Source organism: Schistocerca cancellata, chromosome 10, assembly GCF_023864275.1.
Source record: "Schistocerca cancellata isolate TAMUIC-IGC-003103 chromosome 10, iqSchCanc2.1, whole genome shotgun sequence".
In the NCBI taxonomy this organism is placed as follows: domain Eukaryota; kingdom Metazoa; phylum Arthropoda; class Insecta; order Orthoptera; family Acrididae; genus Schistocerca; species Schistocerca cancellata.
Window position 1 is genome coordinate 183,448,340 of NC_064635.1, and position 22,177 is coordinate 183,470,516.

The window sequence follows — 22,177 nt, forward strand, 5'->3', positions numbered from 1 at the left end:
TATTGACGATGAACCACAGAAATTACATCGGGAATCAATACAAAATTCACAATACCGATTTATATTGACGAGAGTAACGTTTCGGGCAGTCTGGTTTTTTGGTTCTTCCCTGGGGGCTCAGTGTTAGACTCCGATGCAGCAAAGCAGGTTTACTGTATCCCTTCGACCATCATATTGACGATGAACCACAGAAATTACATCGGGAATCAATACAAAATTCACAATACCGATTTATATTGACGAGAGTAACGTTTCGGGCAGTCTGGTTTTTTGGTTATTCCCTGGGGGCTCAGTGTTAGACTCCGATGCAGCAAAGCAGGTTTACTGTATCCCTTCGACCACCATATTGACGATGAACCACAGAAATTACATCGGGAATGAATACAAAATTCACAATACCGATTTATATTGACGAGAGTAACGTTTCGGGTAGGCTGCTATTTGGCTCTTCCCTGAGGGATCAGTGTTAGACTCCGATGCACCACAGCAGGTTTACTGTATTCCTTCTAGGATCATATTGAAGATGAAACACAGAAATTGCATCGGGAATCAATACCAAATTCACAATACCGATTTATATTGACGAGAGTAACGTTTCGGGCAGTCTGGTTTTTTGGTTCTTCCCTGGGGGCTCAGTGTTAGACTCCGATGCAGCAAAGCAGGTTTACTGTATCCCTTCGACCATCATATTGACGATGAACCACAGAAATTACATCGGGAATCAATACAAAATTCACAATACCGATTTATATTGACGAGAGTAACGTTTCGGGTAGGCTGCAATTTGCCTCTTCCCTGAGGGATCAGTGTCAGACTCCGATGCACCACAGCAGGTTTACTGTATTCCTTCTACGATCATATTGAAGATGAAAGACAGAAATTGCATCGGGAATCAATACCAAATGCACAATACCGATTTATATTGACGAGAGTAACGTTTCGGGTAGGCTGCTATTTGGCTCTTCCCTGAGGGATCAGTGTTAGACTCCGATGCACCACAGCAGGTTTACTGTATTCCTTCGACGGTCATATTGAAGATGAAACACAGAAATTACATCGGGAATCAATACCAAATTCACAATACCGATTTATATTGACGAGAGTAACGTTTCGGGTAGGCTGCAATTTGGCTCTTCCCTGAGGGATCAGTGTTAGACTCCGATGCACCACAGCAGGTTTACTGTATTCCTTCGACGGTCATATTCAAGATGAAACACAGAAATTACATCGGGAATCAATACCAAATTCACAATACCGATTTATATTGACGAGAGTAACGTTTCGGGCAGTCTGGTTTTTTGGTTCTTCCCTGGGGGCTCAGTGTTAGACTCCGATGCACCACAGCAGGTTTACTGTATTCCTTCGACGATCATATTGAAGATGAAACACAGAAATTGCATCGGGAATCAATATCAAATTCACAATACGGATTGATATTGACGAGAGTAACGTTTCGGGCAGTCTAGTTTTTTGGTTCTTCCCTAGGGGGCTCAGTGTTAGACTCCGAATCATCAAAGCAGGTTTACTGTATCCCTTCGACCATCATATTGACGATGAAACACAGAAATTACTTCGGGAATCAATACAAAATTCACAATACCGATTTATATTGACGAGAGTAACGTTTCGGGTAGGCTGCTATTTGGCTCTTCCCTGAGGGATCAGTGTTAGACTCCGATGCACCACAGCAGGTTTACTGTATTCCTTCTACGATCATATTGAAGATGAAAGACAGAAATTGCATCGGGAATCAATACCAAATTCACAATACCGATTTATATTGACGAGAGTAACGTTTCGGGCAGTCTGGTTTTTTGGTTCTTCCCTTGGGGCTCAGTGTTAGACTCCGATGCAGCAAAGCAGGTTTACTGTATCCCTTCGACCATCATATTGACGATGAACCACAGAAATTACATCGGGAATCAATACAAAATTCACAATACCGATTTATATTGACGAGAGTAACGTTTCGGGCAGTCTGCTTTTTGGTTTTTCCCTGGGGGCTCAGTGTTAGACTCCGATGCATCAAAGCAGGTTTACTGTATCCCTTCGACGATCATATTGACGATGAACCACAGAAATTACATCGGGAATCAATACAAAATTCACAATACCGATTTATATTGACGAGAGTAACGTTTCGGGCAGTCTGGTATTTTGGTTCTTCCCTGGGGGCTCAGTGTTAGACTCCGATGCAGCAAAGCAGGTTTACTGTATCCCTTCGACCATCATATTGACGATGAACCACAGAAATTACATCGGGAATCAATGCAAAATTCACAATACCGATTTATATTGACGAGAGTAACGTTTCGGGCAGTCTGGTTTTTTGGTTATTCCCTGGGGGCTCAGTGTTAGACTCCGATGCAGCAAAGCAGGTTTACTGTATCCCTTCGACCACCATATTGACGATGAACCACAGAAATTACATCGGGAATGAATACAAAATTCACAATACCGATTTATATTGACGAGAGTAACGTTTCGGGTAGGCTGCTATTTGGCTCTTCCCTGAGGGATCAGTGTTAGACTCCGATGCACCACAGCAGGTTTACTGTATTCCTTCTACGATCATATTGAAGATGAAACACAGAAATTGCATCGGGAATCAATACCAAATTCACAATACCGATTTATATTGACGAGAGTAACGTTTCGGGCAGTCTGGTTTTTTGGTTCTTCCCTGGGGGCTCAGTGTTAGACTCCGATGCAGCAAAGCAGGTTTACTGTATCCCTTCGACCATCATATTGACGATGAACCACAGAAATTACATCGGGAATCAATACAAAATTCACAATACCGATTTATATTGACGAGAGTAACGTTTCGGGTAGGCTGCAATTTGGCTCTTCCCTGAGGGATCAGTGATAGACTCCGATGCACCACAGCAGGTTTACTGTATTCCTTCTACGATCATATTGAAGATGAAAGACAGAAATTGCATCGGGAATCAATACCAAATGCACAATACCGATTTATATTGACGAGAGTAACGTTTCGGGTAGGCTGCTATTTGGCTCTTCCCTGAGGGATCAGTGTTAGACTCCGATGCACCACAGCAGGTTTACTGTATTCCTTCGACGGTCATATTGAAGATGAAACACAGAAATTACATCGGGAATCAATACCAAATTCACAATACCGATTTATATTGACGAGAGTAACGTTTCGGGTAGGCTGCAATTTGGCTCTTCCCTGAGGGATCAGTATTAGACTCCGATGCACCACAGCAGGTTTACTGTATTCCTTCGACGGTCATATTCAAGATGAAACACAGAAATTACATCGGGAATCAATACAACATTCACAATACCGATTTATATTGACGAGAGTAACGTTTCAGGCAGTCTGGTTTTTTGGTTCTTCCCTGGGGGCTCAGTGTTAGACTCCGATGCACCACAGCAGGTTTACTGTATTCCTTCGACGATCATATTGAAGATGAAACACAGAAATTGCATCGGGAATCAATACCAAATTCACAATACCGATTTATATTGACGAGAGTAACGTTTCGGGCAGTCTGGTTTTTTGGTTCTTCCCTGGGGGCTCAGTGTTAGACTCCGAATCATCAAAGCAGGTTTACTGTATCCCTTCGACCATCATATTGACGATGAAACACAGAAATTACATCGGGAATCAATACAAAATTCACAATACCGATTTATATTGACGAGAGTAACGTTTCGGGTAGGCTGCTATTTGGCTCTTCCCTGAGGGATCAGTGTTAGTCTCCGATGCACCACAGCAGGTTTACTGTATTCCTTCGACGATCATATTGAAGATGAACCACAGAAATTGCATCGGGAATCAATACCAAATTCACAATACCGATTTATATTGACGAGAGTAACGTTTCGGGTAGGCTGCAATTTGGCTCTTCCCTGAGGGATCAGTGTTAGACTCCGATGCACCACAGCAGGTTTACTGCATTCCTTCGACGGTCATATTGAAGATGAAACACAGAAATTACATCGGGAATCAATACCAAATTCACAATACCGATTTATATTGACGAGAGTAACGTTTCGGGCAGTGTGGTTCTTTGGTTCTTCCCTGGGGGCTCAGTGTTAGACTCCGATGCAGCAAAGCAGGTTTACTGTATCCCTTCGACCATCATATTGACGATGAACCACAGAAATTAAATCGGGAATCAATACAAAATTCACAATACCGATTTATATTGACGAGAGTAACGTTTCGGGTAGGCTGCTATTTGGCTCTTCCCTGAGGGATCAGTGTTAGACTCCGATGCACCACAGCAGGTTTACTGTATTCCTTCTACGATCATATTGAAGATGAAACACAGAAATTGCATCGGGAATCAATACCAAATTCACAATACCGATTTATATTGACGAGAGTAACGTTTCGGGCAGTTTGGTTTTTTGGTTCTTCCCTGGGGGCTCAGAGTTAGACTCCGATGCAGCAAAGCAGGTTTACTGTATCCCTTCGACCACCATATTGACGATGAACCACAGAAATTACATCGGGAATCAATACAAAATTCACAATACCGATTTATATTGACGAGAGTAACGTTTCGGGCAGTCTGGTTTTTTGGTTATTCCCTGGGGGCTCAGTGTTAGACTCCGATGCAGCAAAGCAGGTTTACTGTATCCCTTCGACCACCATATTGACGATGAACCACAGAAATTACATCGGGAATCAATACAAAATTCACAATACCGATTTATATTGACGAGAGTAACGTTTCGGGTAGGCTGCTATTTGGCTCTTCCCTGAGGGATCAGTGTTAGACTCCGATGCACCACAGCAGGTTTACTGTATTCCTTCGACGATCATATTGAAGATGAAACACAGAAATTGCATCGGGAATCAATACCAAATTCACAATACCGATTTATATTGACGAGAGTAACGTTTCGGGCAGTCTGGTTTTTTAGTTCTTCCCTGGGGGCTCAGTGTTAGACTCCGATGCAGGAAAGCAGGTTTACTGTATCCCTTCGACCATCATATTGACGATGAACCACAGAAATTACATCGGGAATCAATACAAAATTCACAATACCGATTTATATTGACGAGAGTAACGTTTCGGGTAGGCTGCAATTTGGCTCTTCCCTGAGGGATCAGTGTTAGACTCCGATGCACCACAGCAGGTTTACTGTATTCCTTCGACGATCATATTGAAGATGAAACACAGAAATTGCATCGGGAATCAATACCAAATTCACAATACCGACTTATATTGACGAGAGTAACGTTTCGGGCAGTCTGGTTTTTTGGTTCTTCCCTGGGGGCTCAGTGTTAGACTCCGATGCATCAAAGCAGGTTAACTGTATCCCTTCGAACATCATATTGACGATGAAACACAGAAATTACATCGGGAATCAATACAAAATTCACAATACCGATTTATATTGACGAGAGTAACGTTTCGGGCAGTCTGGTTTTTTGGTTCTTCCCTGGGGGCTCAGTGTTAGACTCCGATGCATCAAAGCAGGTTTACTGTATCCCTTCGACCATCATATTGACGATGAAACACAGAAATTACATCGGGAATCAATACAAAATTCACGATACCGATTTATATTGACGAGAGTAACGTTTCGGGTAGGCTGCTATTTGGCTCTTCCCTGAGGGATCAGTGTTAGACTCCGATGCACCACAGCAGGTTTACTGTATTCCTTCTACGATCATATTGAAGATGAAAGACAGAAATTGCATCGGGAATCAATACCAAATTCACAATACCGATTTATATTGACGAGAGTAACGTTTCGGGTAGGCTGCTATTTGGCTCTTCCCTGAGGGATCAGTGTTAGACTCCGATGCACCACAGCAGGTTTACTGTATTCCTTCGACGGTCATATTGAAGATGAAACACAGAAATTACATCGGGAATCAATACCAAATTCACAATACCGATTTATATTGACGAGAGTAACGTTTCGGGCAGTCTGGTTTTTTGGTTCTTCCCTGGGGGCTCAGTGTTAGACTCCGATGCATCAAAGCAGGTTTACTGTATCCCTTCGAACATCATATTGACGATGAAACACAGAAATTACATGGGGAATCAATACAAAATTCACAATACCGATTTATATTGACGAGAGTAACGTTTCGGGCAGTCTGGTTTTTTGGTTCTTCCCTGGGGGCTCAGTGTTAGACTCCGATGCATCAAAGCAGGTTTACTGTATCCCTTCGACCATCATATTGACGATGAAACACAGAAATTACATCGGGAATCAATACAAAATTCACGATACCGATTTATATTGACGAGAGTAACGTTTCGGGTAGGCTGCTATTTGGCTCTTCCCTGAGGGATCAGTGTTAGACTCCGATACACCACAGCAGGTTTACTGTATTCCTTCTACGATCATATTGAAGATGAAAGACAGAAATTGCATCGGGAATCAATACCAAATTCACAATACCGATTTATATTGACGAGAGTAACGTTTCGGGTAGGCTGCTATTTGGCTCTTCCCTGAGGGATCAGTGTTAGACTCCGATGCACCACAGCAGGTTTACTGTATTCCTTCGACGGTCATATTGAAGATGAAACACAGAAATTACACCGGGAATCAATACCAAATTCACAATACCGATTTATATTGACGAGAGTAACGTTTCGGGTAGGCTGCAATTTGGCTCTTCCCTGAGGGATCAGTGTTAGACTCCGATGCACCACAGCAGGTTTACTGTATTCCTTCGACGGTCATATTGAAGATGAAACACAGAAATTACATCGGGAATCAATACCAAATTCACAATACCGATTTATATTGACGAGAGTAACGTTTCGGGCAGTCTGGTTTTTTGGTTCTTCCCTGGGGGCTCAGTGTTAGACTCCGATGCATCAAAGCAGGTTTACTGTATCCCTTCGAACATCATATTGACGATGAAACACAGAAATTACATGGGGAATCAATACAAAATTCACAATACCGATTTATATTGACGAGAGTAACGTTTCGGGCAGTCTGGTTTTTTGGTTCTTCCCTGGGGGCTCAGTGTTAGACTCCGATGCATCAAAGCAGGTTTACTGTATCCCTTCGACCATCATATTGACGATGAAACACAGAAATTAAATCGGGAATCAATACGAAATTCACAATACCTATTTATATTGACGAGAGTAACGTTTCGGGTAGGCTGCTATTTGGCTCTTCCCTGAGGGATCAGTGTTAGACTCCGATGCACCACAGCAGGTTTACTGTATTCCTTCTACGATCATATTGAAGATGAAAGACAGAAATTGCATCGGGAATCAATACCAAATTCACAATACCGATTTATATTGACGAGAGTAACGTTTCGGGCAGTCTGGTTTTTTGGTTCTTCCCTTGGGGCTCAGTGTTAGACTCCGATGCAGCAAAGCAGGTTTACTGTATCCCTTCGACCATCATATTGACGATGAACCACAGAAATTACATCGGGAATCAATACAAAATTCACAATACCGATTTATATTGACGAGAGTAACGTTTCGGGCAGTCTGCTTTTTGGTTCTTCCCTGGGGGCTCAGTGTTAGACTCCGATGCATCAAAGCAGGTTTACTGTATCCCTTCGACGATCATATTGACGATGAACCACAGAAATTACATCGGGAATCAATACAAAATTCACAATACCGATTTATATTGACGAGAGTAACGTTTCGGGCAGTCTGGTTTTTTGGTTCTTCCCTGGGGGCTCAGTGTTAGACTCCGATGCAGCAAAGCAGGTTTACTGTTTCCCTTCGACCATCATATTGACGATGAACCACAGAAATTACATCGGGAATCAATACAAAATTCACAATACCGATTTATATTGACGAGAGTAACGTTTCGGGCAGTCTGGTTTTTTGGTTATTCCCTGGGGGCTCAGTGTTAGACTCCGATGCAGCAAAGCAGGTTTACTGTATCCCTTCGACCACCATATTGACGATGAACCACAGAAATTACATCGGGAATGAATACAAAATTCACAATACCGATTTATATTGACGAGAGTAACGTTTCGGGTAGGCTGCTATTTGGCTCTTCCCTGAGGGATCAGTGTTAGACTCCGATGCACCACAGCAGGTTTACTGTATTCCTTCTACGATCATATTGAAGATGAAACACAGAAATTGCATCGGGAATCAATACCAAATTCACAATACCGATTTATATTGACGAGAGTAACGTTTCGGGCAGTCTGGTTTTTTGGTTCTTCCCTGGGGGCTCAGTGTTAGACTCCGATGCAGCAAAGCAGCTTTACTGTATCCCTTCGACCATCATATTGACGATGAACCACAGAAATTACATCGGGAATCAATACAAAATTCACAATACCGATTTATATTGACGAGAGTAACGTTTCGGGTAGGCTGCAATTTGGCTCTTCCCTGAGGGATCAGTGTTAGACTCCGATGCACCACAGCAGGTTTACTGTATTCCTTCTACGATCATATTGAAGATGAAAGACAGAAATTGCATCGGGAATCAATACCAAATGCACAATACCGATTTATATTGACGAGAGTAACGTTTCGGGTAGGCTGCTATTTGGCTCTTCCCTGAGGGATCAGTGTTAGACTCCGATGCACCACAGCAGGTTTACTGTATTCCTTCGACGGTCATATTGAAGATGAAACACAGAAATTACATCGGGAATCAATACCAAATTCACAATACCGATTTATATTGACGAGAGTAACGTTTCGGGCAGTCTGGTTTTTTGGTTCTTCCCTGGGGGCTCAGTGTTAGACTCCGATGCACCACAGCAGGTTTACTGTATTCCTTCGACGATCATATTGAAGATGAAACACAGAAATTGCATCGGGAATCAATACCAAATTCACAATACCGATTTATATTGACGAGAGTAACGTTTCGGGCAGTCTGGTTTTTTGGTTCTTCCCTGGGGGCTCAGTGTTAGACTCCGAATCATCAAAGCAGGTTTACTGTATCCCTTCGACCATCATATTGACGATGAAACACAGAAATTACATCGGGAATCATTACAAAATTCACAATACCGATTTATATTGACGAGAGTAACGTTTCGGGTAGGCTGCTATTGGCTCTTCCCTGAGGGATCAGTGTTAGACTCCGATGCACCACAGCAGGTTTACTGTATTCCTTCTACGATCATATTGAAGATGAAAGACAGAAATTGCATCGGGAATCAATACCAAATTCACAATACCGATTTATATTGACGAGAGTAACGTTTCGGGCAGTCTGGTTTTTTGGTTCTTCCCTTGGGGCTCAGTGTTAGACTCCGATGCAGCAAAGCAGGTTTACTGTATCCCTTCGACCATCATATTGACGATGAACCACAGAAATTACATCGGGAATCAATACAAAATTCACAATACCGATTTATATTGACGAGAGTAACGTTTCGGGCAGTCTGCTTTTTGGTTCTTCCCTGGGGGCTCAGTGTTAGACTCCGATGCATCAAAGCAGGTTTACTGTATCCCTTCGACGATCATATTGACGATGAACCACAGAAATTACATCGGGAATCAATACAAAATTCACAATACCGATTTATATTGACGAGAGTAACGTTTCGGGCAGTCTGGTTTTTTGGTTCTTCCCTGGGGGCTCAGTGTTAGACTCCGATGCAGCAAAGCAGGTTTACTGTATCCCTTCGACCATCATATTGACGATGAACCACAGAAATTACATCGGGAATCAATGCAAAATTCACAATACCGATTTATATTGACGAGAGTAACGTTTCGGGCAGTCTGGTTTTTTGGTTATTCCCTGGGGGCTCAGTGTTAGACTCCGATGCAGCAAAGCAGGTTTACTGTATCCCTTCGACCACCATATTGACGATGAACCACAGAAATTACATCGGGAATGAATACAAAATTCACAATACCGATTTATATTGACGAGAGTAACGTTTCGGGTAGGCTGCTATTTGGCTCTTCCCTGAGGGATCAGTGTTAGACTCCGATGCACCACAGCAGGTTTACTGTATTCCTTCTACGATCATATTGAAGATGAAACACAGAAATTGCATCGGGAATCAATACCAAATTCACAATACCGATTTATATTGACGAGAGTAACGTTTCGGGCAGTCTGGTTTTTTGGTTCTTCCCTGGGGGCTCAGTGTTAGACTCCGATGCAGCAAAGCAGGTTTACTGTATCCCTTCGACCATCATATTGACGATGAACCACAGAAATTACATCGGGAATCAATACAAAATTCACAATACCGATTTACATTGACGAGAGTAACGTTTCGGGTAGGCTGCAATTTGGCTCTTCCCTGAGGGATCAGTGATAGACTCCGATGCACCACAGCAGGTTTACTGTATTCCTTCTACGATCATATTGAAGATGAAAGACAGAAATTGCATCGGGAATCAATACCAAATGCACAATACCGATTTATATTGACGAGAGTAACGTTTCGGGTAGGCTGCTATTTGGCTCTTCCCTGAGGGATCAGTGTTAGACTCCGATGCACCACAGCAGGTTTACTGTATTCCTTCGACGGTCATATTGAAGATGAAACACAGAAATTACATCGGGAATCAATACCAAATTCACAATACCGATTTATATTGACGAGAGTAACGTTTCGGGTAGGCTGCAATTTGGCTCTTCCCTGAGGGATCAGTGTTAGACTCCGATGCACCACAGCAGGTTTACTGTATTCCTTCGACGGTCATATTCAAGATGAAACACAGAAATTACATCGGGAATCAATACCAAATTCACAATACCGATTTATATTGACGAGAGTAACGTTTCGGGCAGTCTGGTTTTTTGGTTCTTCCCTGGGGGCTCAGTGTTAGACTCCGATGCACCACAGCAGGTTTACTGTATTCCTTCGACGATCATATTGAAGATGAAACACAGAAATTGCATCGGGAATCAATACCAAATTCACAATACCGATTTATATTGACGAGAGTAACGTTTCGGGCAGTCTGGTTTTTTGGTTCTTCCCTGGGGGCTCAGTGTTAGACTCCGAATCATCAAAGCAGGTTTACTGTATCCCTTCGACCATCATATTGACGATGAAACACAGAAATTACATCGGGAATCAATACAAAATTCACAATACCGATTTATATTGACGAGAGTAACGTTTCGGGTAGGCTGCTATTTGGCTCTTCCCTGAGGGATCAGTGTTAGTCTCCGATGCACCACAGCAGGTTTACTGTATTCCTTCGACGATCATATTGAAGATGAACCACAGAAATTGCATCGGGAATCAATATCAAATTCACAATACCGATTTATATTGACGAGAGTAACGTTTCGGGCAGTCTGGTTTTTTGGTTCTTCCCTGGGGGCTCAGTGTTAGACTCCGATGCAGCAAAGCAGTTTTACTGTATCCCTTCGACCATCATATTGACGATGAAACATAGAAATTACATCGGGAATCAATACAAAATTCACAATACCGATTTATATTGACGAGAGTAACGTTTCGGGTAGGCTGCTATTTGGCTCTTCCCTGAGGGATCAGTGTTAGTCTCCGATGCACCACAGCAGGTTTACTGTATTCCTTCGACGATCATATTGAAGATGAAACACAGAAATTGCATCGGGAATCAATACAAAATTCACAATACCGATTTATATTGACGAGAGTAACGTTTCGGGCAGTCTGGTTTTTTGGTTTTTCCCTGGGGGCTCAGTGTTAGACTACGATGCAGCAAAGCAGGTTTACTGTATCCCTTCGACCATCATATTGACGATGAAACACAGAAATTGCATCGGGAATCAATACAAAATTCACAATACCGATTTATATTGACGAGAGTAACGTTTCGGGCAGTCTGGTTTTTTGGTTCTTCCCTGGGGGCTCAGTGTTAGACTCCGATGCACCACAGCAGGTTTACTGTATTCCTTCGACGATCATATTGACAATGAAACACAGAAATTGTATCCGGATTCAATACAAAATTCACAATGCCTATTTATATTGACGAGAGTAACGTTTCGGTGTGTCTGCTTTTTAACTCTTCCCTGGGGGCTCAGTGTTAGACTCCGATGCACCACAGCAGGTTTACTGTATCCCTTCGACCATCATATTGACGATGAAACACAGAAATTGCATCGGGAATCAATAGAAAATTCACAATGCCGATTTATATTGACGAGAGTAACGTTTCGGGTAGGCTGTTTTTTGGCTCTTCCCTGAGGGATCAGTGTTAGACTCCGATGCACCACAGCAGGTTTACTGTATTCCTTCGACGATAATATTGAAGATGAAACACAGAAATTGCATCGGGATTCAATACCAAATTTACAATACCGATTTATATTGACGAGAGTAACGTTTCGGGCAGTCTGGTTTTTTGGTTCTTCCCTGGGGCTCAGTGTTGGACTCCGATGCAGCAAAGCAGGTTCACTGAATCCCTTCGACCATCACATTGACGATGAAACAGAGAAATTGCATCGGGAATCAATACAAAATTCACAATACCGATTTATATTGACAAGAGTAACGTTTCGGGCAGTCTGGTTCTTTGGTTCATCCCTGGGGGCTCAGTGTTAGACTCCGATGCAGAAAAGCAGGTTTACTGTATCCCTTCGACCATCATATTGACGATGAAACACAGAAATTGCATCCGGATTCAATACAAAATTCACAATGCCTATTTATATTGACGGGAGTAACGTTTCGGAGTGTCTGTTTTTTAACTCTTCCCTGGGGGCTCAGTGTTAGACTCCGATGCACCACAGCAGGTTTACTGTATCCCTTCGACCATCACATTGACGATGAAACACAGAAATTACATCGGGAATCAATACAAAATTCACAATGCCGATTTATATTGACGAGAGCAACGTTTCGGGTAGGCTGCATTTTGGCTCTTCCCTGAGGGATCAGTGTTAGACTCCGATGCACCACAGCAGGTTTACTGTATTCCTTCGACGATAATATTGAAGATGAAACACAGAAATTGCATCGGGAATCAATACCAAATTCACAATACCGATTTATATTGACGAGAGTAACGTTTCGGGCAGTCTGGTTCTTTGCTTCTTCCCTGGGGGCTCAGCGTTAGACTCCGATACAGCAAAGCAGGTTTACTGTATCCCTTCGACCATCATATTGACGATGAAACACAGAATTTGCCACCGGATTCAATACAAAATTCACAATGCCTATTTATATTGACGAGAGTAACGTTTCGGGCAGTCTGGTTCTTTGCTTCTTCCCTGGGGGCTCAGTGTTAGACTCCGATGCACCACAGCAGGTTACTGTATCCCTTCGACCATCACATTGACGATGAAACACAGAAATTACATCGGAAATCAATACGAAATTCACAATGCCGATTTATATTGACGAGAGCAACGTTTCGGGTAGGCTGCTTTTTGGCTCTTCCCTGAGGGATCAGTGTTAGACTCCGATGCACCACAACAGGTTTACTGTATTCCTTCGACCATCATATTGACGATGAAACACAGAAATTGCATCGGGAATCAATACCAAATTCACAATACCGATTTATATTGACGAGAGTAACGTTTCGAATAGGCTGCTTTTTGGCTCTTCCCTGAGGGATCAGTGTTAGACTCCGATGCACCACAGCAGGTTTACTGTATCCCTTCGACCATCACATTGACGATGAAACACAGAAATTACATCGGGAATCAATACAAAATTCACAATGCCGATTTATATTGACGAGAGTAACGTTTCGGAGTGTCTGTTTTTTAACTCTTCCCTGGGGGCTCAGTGTTAGACTCCGATGCACCATAGCAGGTTTACTGTATAGCTTCGACCATCATATTGACGATGAAACACAGAAATTGCATCGGGAATCAATAGAAAATTCACAATGCCGATTTATATTGACGAGAGTAACGTTTCGGGTAGGCCGCTTTTTGGCTCTTCCCTGTGGGATCAGTGTTAGACTCCGATGCAAAAAAGCAGGTTTACTGTATCCCTTCGACCATCACATTGACGATGAAACACAGAAATTGCATCCGGATTCAATACAAAATTCACAATGCCTATTTATATTGACGAGAGTGACGTTTCGGAGTGTCTGTTTTGTAACTCTTCCCTGGGGGCTCAGTGTTAGACTCCGATGCACTACAGCAGGTTTACTGTATCCCTTCGACCATCGCATTGACGATGAAACACAGAAATTACATCGGGAATCAATACAAAATTCACAATGCCGATCTATATTGACGAGAGCAACGTTTCGGGTAGGCTGCTTTTTGGCTCTTCCCTGAGGGATCAGTTTTAGACTCCGATGCACCACAGCAGGTTTACTTTATTCCTTCGGATATCATATTGAAGATGAAACACAGAAATTGCATCGGGAATCAATACCAAATTCACAATACCGATTTATATTGACGAGAGTAACGTTTCGGGCAGTCTGGTTCTTTGGTTCTTCCCTGGGGGCTCAGTGTTAGACTCCGATGCAGCAAAGCAGGTTTACTGTATCCCTTCGACCATCATATTGACGATGAAACACAGAAATTGCATCCGGATTCAATACAAAATTCACAATGCCTATTTATATTGACGAGAGTAACGTTTTGGAGTGTTATTTAACTCTTCCCTGGGGGCTCAGTGTTAGACTCCGATGCACCACAGCAGGTTTACTATATCCCTTCGACCATCACATTGACGATGAAACACAGAAATTGCATCCGGATTCAATACAAAATTCACAATGCCGATTTATATTGACGAGAGCAACGTTTCGGGTAGGCTGCCTTTTGGCTCTTCCCTGGGGGGTGTTAGACTCCGATGCACCACAGCAGGTTAACTGTATTCCTTCGACGATAATATTGAAGATGAAACACAGAAATTGCAGCGGGAATCAATACCAAATTCACAATACCGATTTATATTGACGAGAGTAACGTTTCGGGCAGTCTGGTATTTTGGTTCTTCCCTGGGGGCTCAGTGTTAGACTCCGATGCAGCAAAGCAGGTTTACTGTATCCCTTCGACCATCATATTGACGATGAAACACAGAAATTGCATCCGGATTCAATACAAAATTCACAATGCCTATTTATATTGACGAGAGTAACGTTTCGGAGTGTCTGTTTTTTAACTCTTCCCTGGGGCTCAGTGTTAGACTCCGATGCACCACAGCAGGTTTACTGTATCCCTTCGACCATCACATCGACGATGAAACACAGAAATTACATCGGGAATCAATACAAAATTCACAATGCCGATTTATACTGACGAGAGCTACGTTTCGGGCAGTCTGGTTTTTTTGTTCTTCCTTGGGGGCTCAGTGTTAGACTCCGATGGACCACAGCAGGTTTACTGTATCCCTTCGACCATCACATCGACGATGAAACACAGAAATTACATCGGGAATCAATACTAAATTCACAATGCCGATTTATATTGACGAGAGCAACGTTTCGGGTAGGCTGCATTTTGGCTCATCCCTGAGGGATCAGTGTTAGACTCCGATGCACCACAGCAGGGTTACTGTATTCCTTCGACGACCATATTGAAGATGAAACACAGAAATTGCATCGGGAATCAATACCAAATTCACAATACCGATTTATATTGACGAGAGTAACGTTTCGGGCAGTCTGGTTTTTTGGTTCTTCCCTGGGGGCTCAGTGTTAGACTCCGATGCAGCAAAGAAGGTTTACTGAATCCCTTCGACCATCATATTGACGATGAAACACAGATATTCCATCCGGATTCAATACAAAATTCACAATGCCTATTTATATTGAAGAGAGTAACGTTTCGGAGTGTCTGATTTTTAACTCTTCCCTGGGGGCTCAGTGTTAGACTCCGATGCACCACAGCAGGTTTACTGTATCCCTTCGACCATCATATTGACGATGAAACACAGAAATTGCATCGGGAATCAATAGAAAATTCACAATGCCGATTTATATTGAGGAGAGTAACGTTTCGGGTAGGCTGCTTTTTGGCTCTTCCCTGAGAATTCAGTGTTAGACTCCGATGCACCACAGCAGGTTTACTGTATTCCTTCGACGATAGTATTGAAGATGAAACACAGAAATTGCATCGGGATTCAATACTAAATTTACAATACCGATTTATATTGACGAGAGTAACGTTTCAGGCAGTCTGGTTTTTTGGTTCTTCCCTGGGGGCTCAGTGTTAGTCTCCGATGCAGCAAAGCAGGTTCACTGAATCCCTTCGACCATCATATTGACGATGAAACACAGAAATTTCCTCCGGATTCAATACAAAATTCACAATGCCTATTTATATTGACGAGAGCAACGTTTCGGGCAGTCTGGTTCTTTGGTTCTTCCCTGGGGGCTCAGTGTTAGACTCCGATGCAGCAAAGCAGGTTCACTGAATCCCTTCGACCATCACATTGACGATGAAACACAGAAATTACATCGGGAATCAATACCAAATTCACAATACCGATTTATATTGACGAGAGTAACGTTTCGGGGAGTCTGGTTTTTTGGTTCTTCCCTGGGGGCTCATAGTTAGACTCCGATGCATCAAAGCAGGTTTACTGTTTCCCTTCGACCAACATATTGACGATGAAACACAGAAATTGCATCGGGAATCAATAGAAAATTGACAATACCAATTTATTTTGACGAGAGTAACGTTTCGGGTAGGCTGCTTTTTGGCTCTTCCCTGAGGGATCAGTGTTAGACTGCGATGCACCACAGCAGGTTTACTGTATTCCTTCGGATATCATATTGAAGATGAAACACAGAAATTGCATCCGGATTCAATACAAAATTCACAATGCCGATTTATATTGACGAGAGCAACGTTTCGGGTAGGCTGCTTTTTGGCTCTTCCCTGGGGGATCAGTGTTAGACTCCGATGCACCAGAGCAGGTTTACTGTATTCCTTCGACGATCATATTGAAGATGAAACACAGAAATTGCATCGGGAATCAATACCAAATTCACAATACCGATTTATATTGACGAGAGTAACGTTTCGGGCAGTCTGGTTTTTTGGTTCTTCCCTGGGGGCTCAGTGTTCGACTCCGATGCAGCAAAGCAGGTTTACTGTATCCCTTCGACCATCATATTGACGATGAAACACAGAAATTGCATCCGGATTCAATACAAAATTCACAATGCCTATTTATATTGACGAGAGTAACGTTTCGGAGTGTCTGTTTTTTAACTCTTCCCTGGGGGCTCAGTGTTAGACTCCGATGCACCATAGCAGGTTTACTGTATCCCTTCGATCATCATATTGACGATGAAACACAGAAATTGCATCGGGTATCAATAGAAAATTCACAATGCCGATTTATATTGAAGAGAGTAACGTTTCGGGTAGGCTGCTTTTTGGCTCTTCCCTGAGGGATCAGTGTTAGACTCCGATGCACCACAGCAGGTTTACTGTATTCCTTCGACGATAATATTGAAGATGAAACACAGAAATTGCATCGGGATTCAATACCAAATTTACAATACCGATTTATATTGACGAGAGTAACGTTTAGGGCAGTCTGGTTTTTTGGTTCTTCCCTGGGGGCTCAGTGTTGGACTCCGATGCAGCAAAGCAGGTTCACTGAATCCCTTCGACCATCATATTGACGATGAAACACAGAAATTGCCTCCGGAGTCAATACAAAATTCACAATGCCTATTTATATTGACGAGAGCAACGTTTCGGGCAGTCTGGTTCTTTGGTTCTTCCCTGGGGGCTCAGTGTTAGACTCCGATGCAGCAAAGCAGGTTCACTGAATCCCTTCGACCATTACATTGACGATGAAACACAGAAATTACATCGGGAATCAATACCAAATTCACAATACCGATTTATATTGACGAGAGTAACGTTTCGGGGAGTCTGGTTTTTTGGTTCTTCCCTGGGGGCTCAGTGTTAGACTCCGATGCATCAAAGCAGGTTTACTGTTTCCCTTCGACCATCATATTGACGATGAAACACAGAAATTGCATCGGGAATCAATAGAAAATTCACAATACCGATTTATATTGACGAGAGTAACGTTTCGGGTAGGCTGCTTTTTGGCTCTTCCCTGAGGGATCAGTGTTAGACTCCGATGCACCACAGCAGGTTTACTGTATTCCTTCGGATATCATATTGAAGATGAAACACAGAAATTGCATCCGGATTCAATACAAAATTCACAATGCCGATTTATATTGACGAGAGCAACGTTTCGAGTAGGCTGCTTTTTGGCTCTTCCCTGGGGGATCAGTGTTAGACTCCGATGCACCAGAGCAGGTTTACTGTATTCCTTCGACGATAATATTGAAGATGAAACACAGAAATTGCATCGGGAATCAATACCAAATTCACAATACCGATTTATATTGACGAGAGTAACGTTTCGGGCAGTCTGGTATTTTGGTTCTTCCCTGGGGGCTCAGTGTTAGACTCCGATGCAGCAAAGCAGGTATACTGTATCCTTTCGACCATCATATTGACGATGAAACACAGAAATTGCATCCGGATTCAATACAAAATTCACAATGCCTATTTATATTGACGAGAGTAACGTTTCAGAGTGTATGTTTTTTAACTCTTCCCTGGGGGCTCAGTGTTAGACTCCGATGCACCACAGCAGGTTTACTGTATCCCTTCGACCATCACATTGACGATGAAACACAGAAATTACATCGGGAATCAATACAAAATTCACAATGCCGATTTATATTGACGAGAGCAATGTTTCGGGTAGGCTGATATTTGACTCTTCCCTGAGGGATCAGTGTTAGACTCCGATGCAGCAAAGCAGGTTTACTGTATCCCTTCGACCATCATATTGACGATGAAACACAGAAATTGCATCCGGATTCAATACAAAATTCACAATGCCTATTTATATTGACGAGAGTAACATTTCGGAGTGTCTGTTTTTTAAGTCTTCCCTGGGGGCTCAGTGTTAGAATCCGATGCACCACAGCACGTTTACTGTATCCCTTCGACCATCACATTGACGATGAAACACAGAAATTGCATTCGGATTCAATACAAAATTCGCAATGCCGATTTATATTGACGAGAGTAACGTTTCGGGAAGGCTGCTTTTTGGCTCTTCCCTGAGGGATGAGTGTTATACTCCGATGCACCACAGCAGGTTTACTGTATTCCTTCGACGATCATATTGAAGATGAAACACAGAAATTGCATCGGGATTCAATACCAAATTCACAATACCGATTTATATTGACGAGAGTAACGTTTCGGGCAGTCTGGTTTTTTAACTCTTCCCTGGGGGCTCAGTGTTAGACTCCGATGCACCACAGCAGGTTTACTGTATCCGTTCGACCATCACATTGACGATGAAACACAGAAATTACATCGGGAATCAATACAAAATTCACAAAGCCGATTTATATTGACGAGATCAACGTTTCGGATAGGCTGCTTTTTGGCTCTTCCCTGAGGGATCAGTGTTGGACTCCGATTCACCACAGCAGGTTTACTGTATTCCATCGACGATAATATTGAAGATGAAACACAGAAATTGCATCGGGAATCAATACCAAATTCACAATACCGATTTATATTGACGAGAGTAACGTTTCGGGCAGTCTGGTTCTTTGCTTCTTCCCTGGGGGCTCAGTGATAGACTCCGATGCAGCAAAGCAGGTTTACTGTATCCCTTCGACCATCATATTGACGATGAAATACAGAATTTGCCTCCGGATTCAATACAAAATTCACAATGCCTATTTATATTGACGAGAGTAACGTTTCGGAGTGTCTGTTTTTTAACTCTTCCCTGAGGGATCAGTGTTAGACTCCGATGCACCACAGCAGGTTACTAAATCACTTCGACCATCACATTGACGATGAAACACAGAAATTACATCGGAAATCAATACAAAATTCACAATGCCGATTTATATTGACGAGAGCAACGTTTCGGGTAGGCTGCTTTTTGGCTCTTCCCTGAGGGATCAGTGTTAGACTCCGATGCACCACAGCAGGTTTACTGTATTCCTTCGACCATCATATTGAGGATGAAACACAGAAATTGCATCGGGAATCAATAGAAATTTCACAATACCGATTTATATTGAAGAGAGTAACGTTTCGGGTAGGCTGCTATTTGGCTCTTCCCTGAGGGATCAGTGTTAGACTCCGATGCACCACAGCAGGTTTACTGTATTTCTTCGACGATCATATTGAAGATGAAACACAGAAATTGCATCGGGATTCAATACCAAATTCACAATACCGATTTATATTGACGAGAGTAACGTTTCGTTCAGTCTGGTTTTTTGGTTCTTCCCTGGGGGTCAGTGTTAGACTCCGATGCAGCAAAGCAGGTTTACTGTATCCCTTCGACCATCACATTGACGATGAAACAGAGAAATTGCATCGGGAATCAATACAAAATTCACAATACCGATTTATATTGACGAGAGTAACGTTTCGGGTAGGCTGCTTTTTGGCTCTTCCCTGAGGGATCAGTGTTAGACTCCGATGCACCACAGCAGGTTTACTGTATTCCTTCGGATATCATATTGAAGATGAAACACAGAAATTGCATCCGGATTCAATACAAGATTCACAATGCCTATTTATATTGACGAGAGTAACATTTCGGAGTGTCTGTTTTTTAAGTCTTCCCTGGGGGCTCAGTGTTAGAAACCGATGCACCACAGCAGGTTTACTGTATCCCTTCGACCATCACATTGACGATGAAACACAGAAATTGCATTCGGATTCAATACAAAATTCACAATGCCGATTTATATTGACGAGAGTAACGTTTCGGGAAGGCTGCTCTTTGGCTCTTCCCTGAGGGATCAGTGTTATACTCCGATGCACCACAGCAGGTTTACTGTATTCCTTCGACGATCATAGTGAAGTTGAAACACAGAAATTGCATCGGGAATCAATACCAAATTCACAATACCGATTTATATTGACGAGAGTAACGTTTCGGGCAGTCTGGTTTTTTAACTCTTCCCTGGGGGCTCAGTGTTAGACTCCGATGTACTACAGCAGGTTTACTGTATCTCTTCGACCATCGCATTGACGATGAAACACAGAAATTACATCGGGAATCAATACAAAATTCACAATGCCGATTTATATTGACGAGAGCAACGTTTCGGGTAGGCTGCTTTTTGGCTCTTCCCTGAGGGATCAGTTTTAGACTCCGATGCACCACAGCAGGTTTACTGTATTCCTTCGGGTATCATATTGAAGATGAAACACAGAAATTGCATCGGGAATCAATACCAAATTCACAATACCGATTTATATTGACGAGAGTAACGTTTCGGGCAGTCTGGTTTTTTGGTTCTTCCCTGGGGGCTCAGTGTTAGACTCCGATGCAGCAAAGCAGGTTTACTGTATCCCTTCGACCATCATATTGACGATGAAACACAGAAATTGCCTCCGGATTCAATACAAAATTCACAATGCCTATTTATATTGACGAGAGTAACGTTTCGGAGTGTCTGTTTTTTAACTCTTCCCTGGGGGCTCAGTGTTAGACTCCGATGCACCACAGCAGGTTTACTATATCCCTTCGACCATCACATTGACGATGAAACACAGAAATTGCATCCGGATTCAATACAAAATGCACAATGCCGATTTATATTGACGAGAGCAACGTTTCGGGTAGGCTGCTTTTTGGCTCTTCCCTGGGGGATCAGTGTTAGACTCCGATGCAGCAAAGCAGGTTTACTGTATTCCTTCGACGATAATATTGAAGATGAAACACAGAAATTGCATCGGGAATCAATACCAAATTCACAATACCGATTTATATTGACGAGAGTAACGTTTCGGGCAGTCTGGTATTTTGGTCCTTCCCTGGGGGCTCAGTGTTAGACACCGATGCAGCAAAGCAGGTTTACTGTATCACTTCGACCATCATATTGACGATGAAACACAGAAATTGCATCCGGATTCAATACAAAATTCACAATGCCTATTTATATTGACGAGAGTAACGTTTCGGAGTGTCTGTTTTTTAACTCTTCCCTGGGGGCTCAGTGTTAGACTCCGATGCACCACAGCAGGTTTACTGTATCCCTTCGACCATCACATTGACGATGAAACACAGAAATTACATCGGGAATCAATACAAAATTCACAATGCCGATTTATATTGACGAGAGCAACGTTTCGGGTAGGCCGCTTTTTGGCTCTTCCCTGAGGGATCAGTGTTAGACTCCGATGCACCACAGCAGGTTTACTGTATTCCTTCGACGATCATATTGAAGATGAAACACAGAAATTGCATCGGGAATCATTACCAAATTCACAATACCGATTTATATTGACGAGA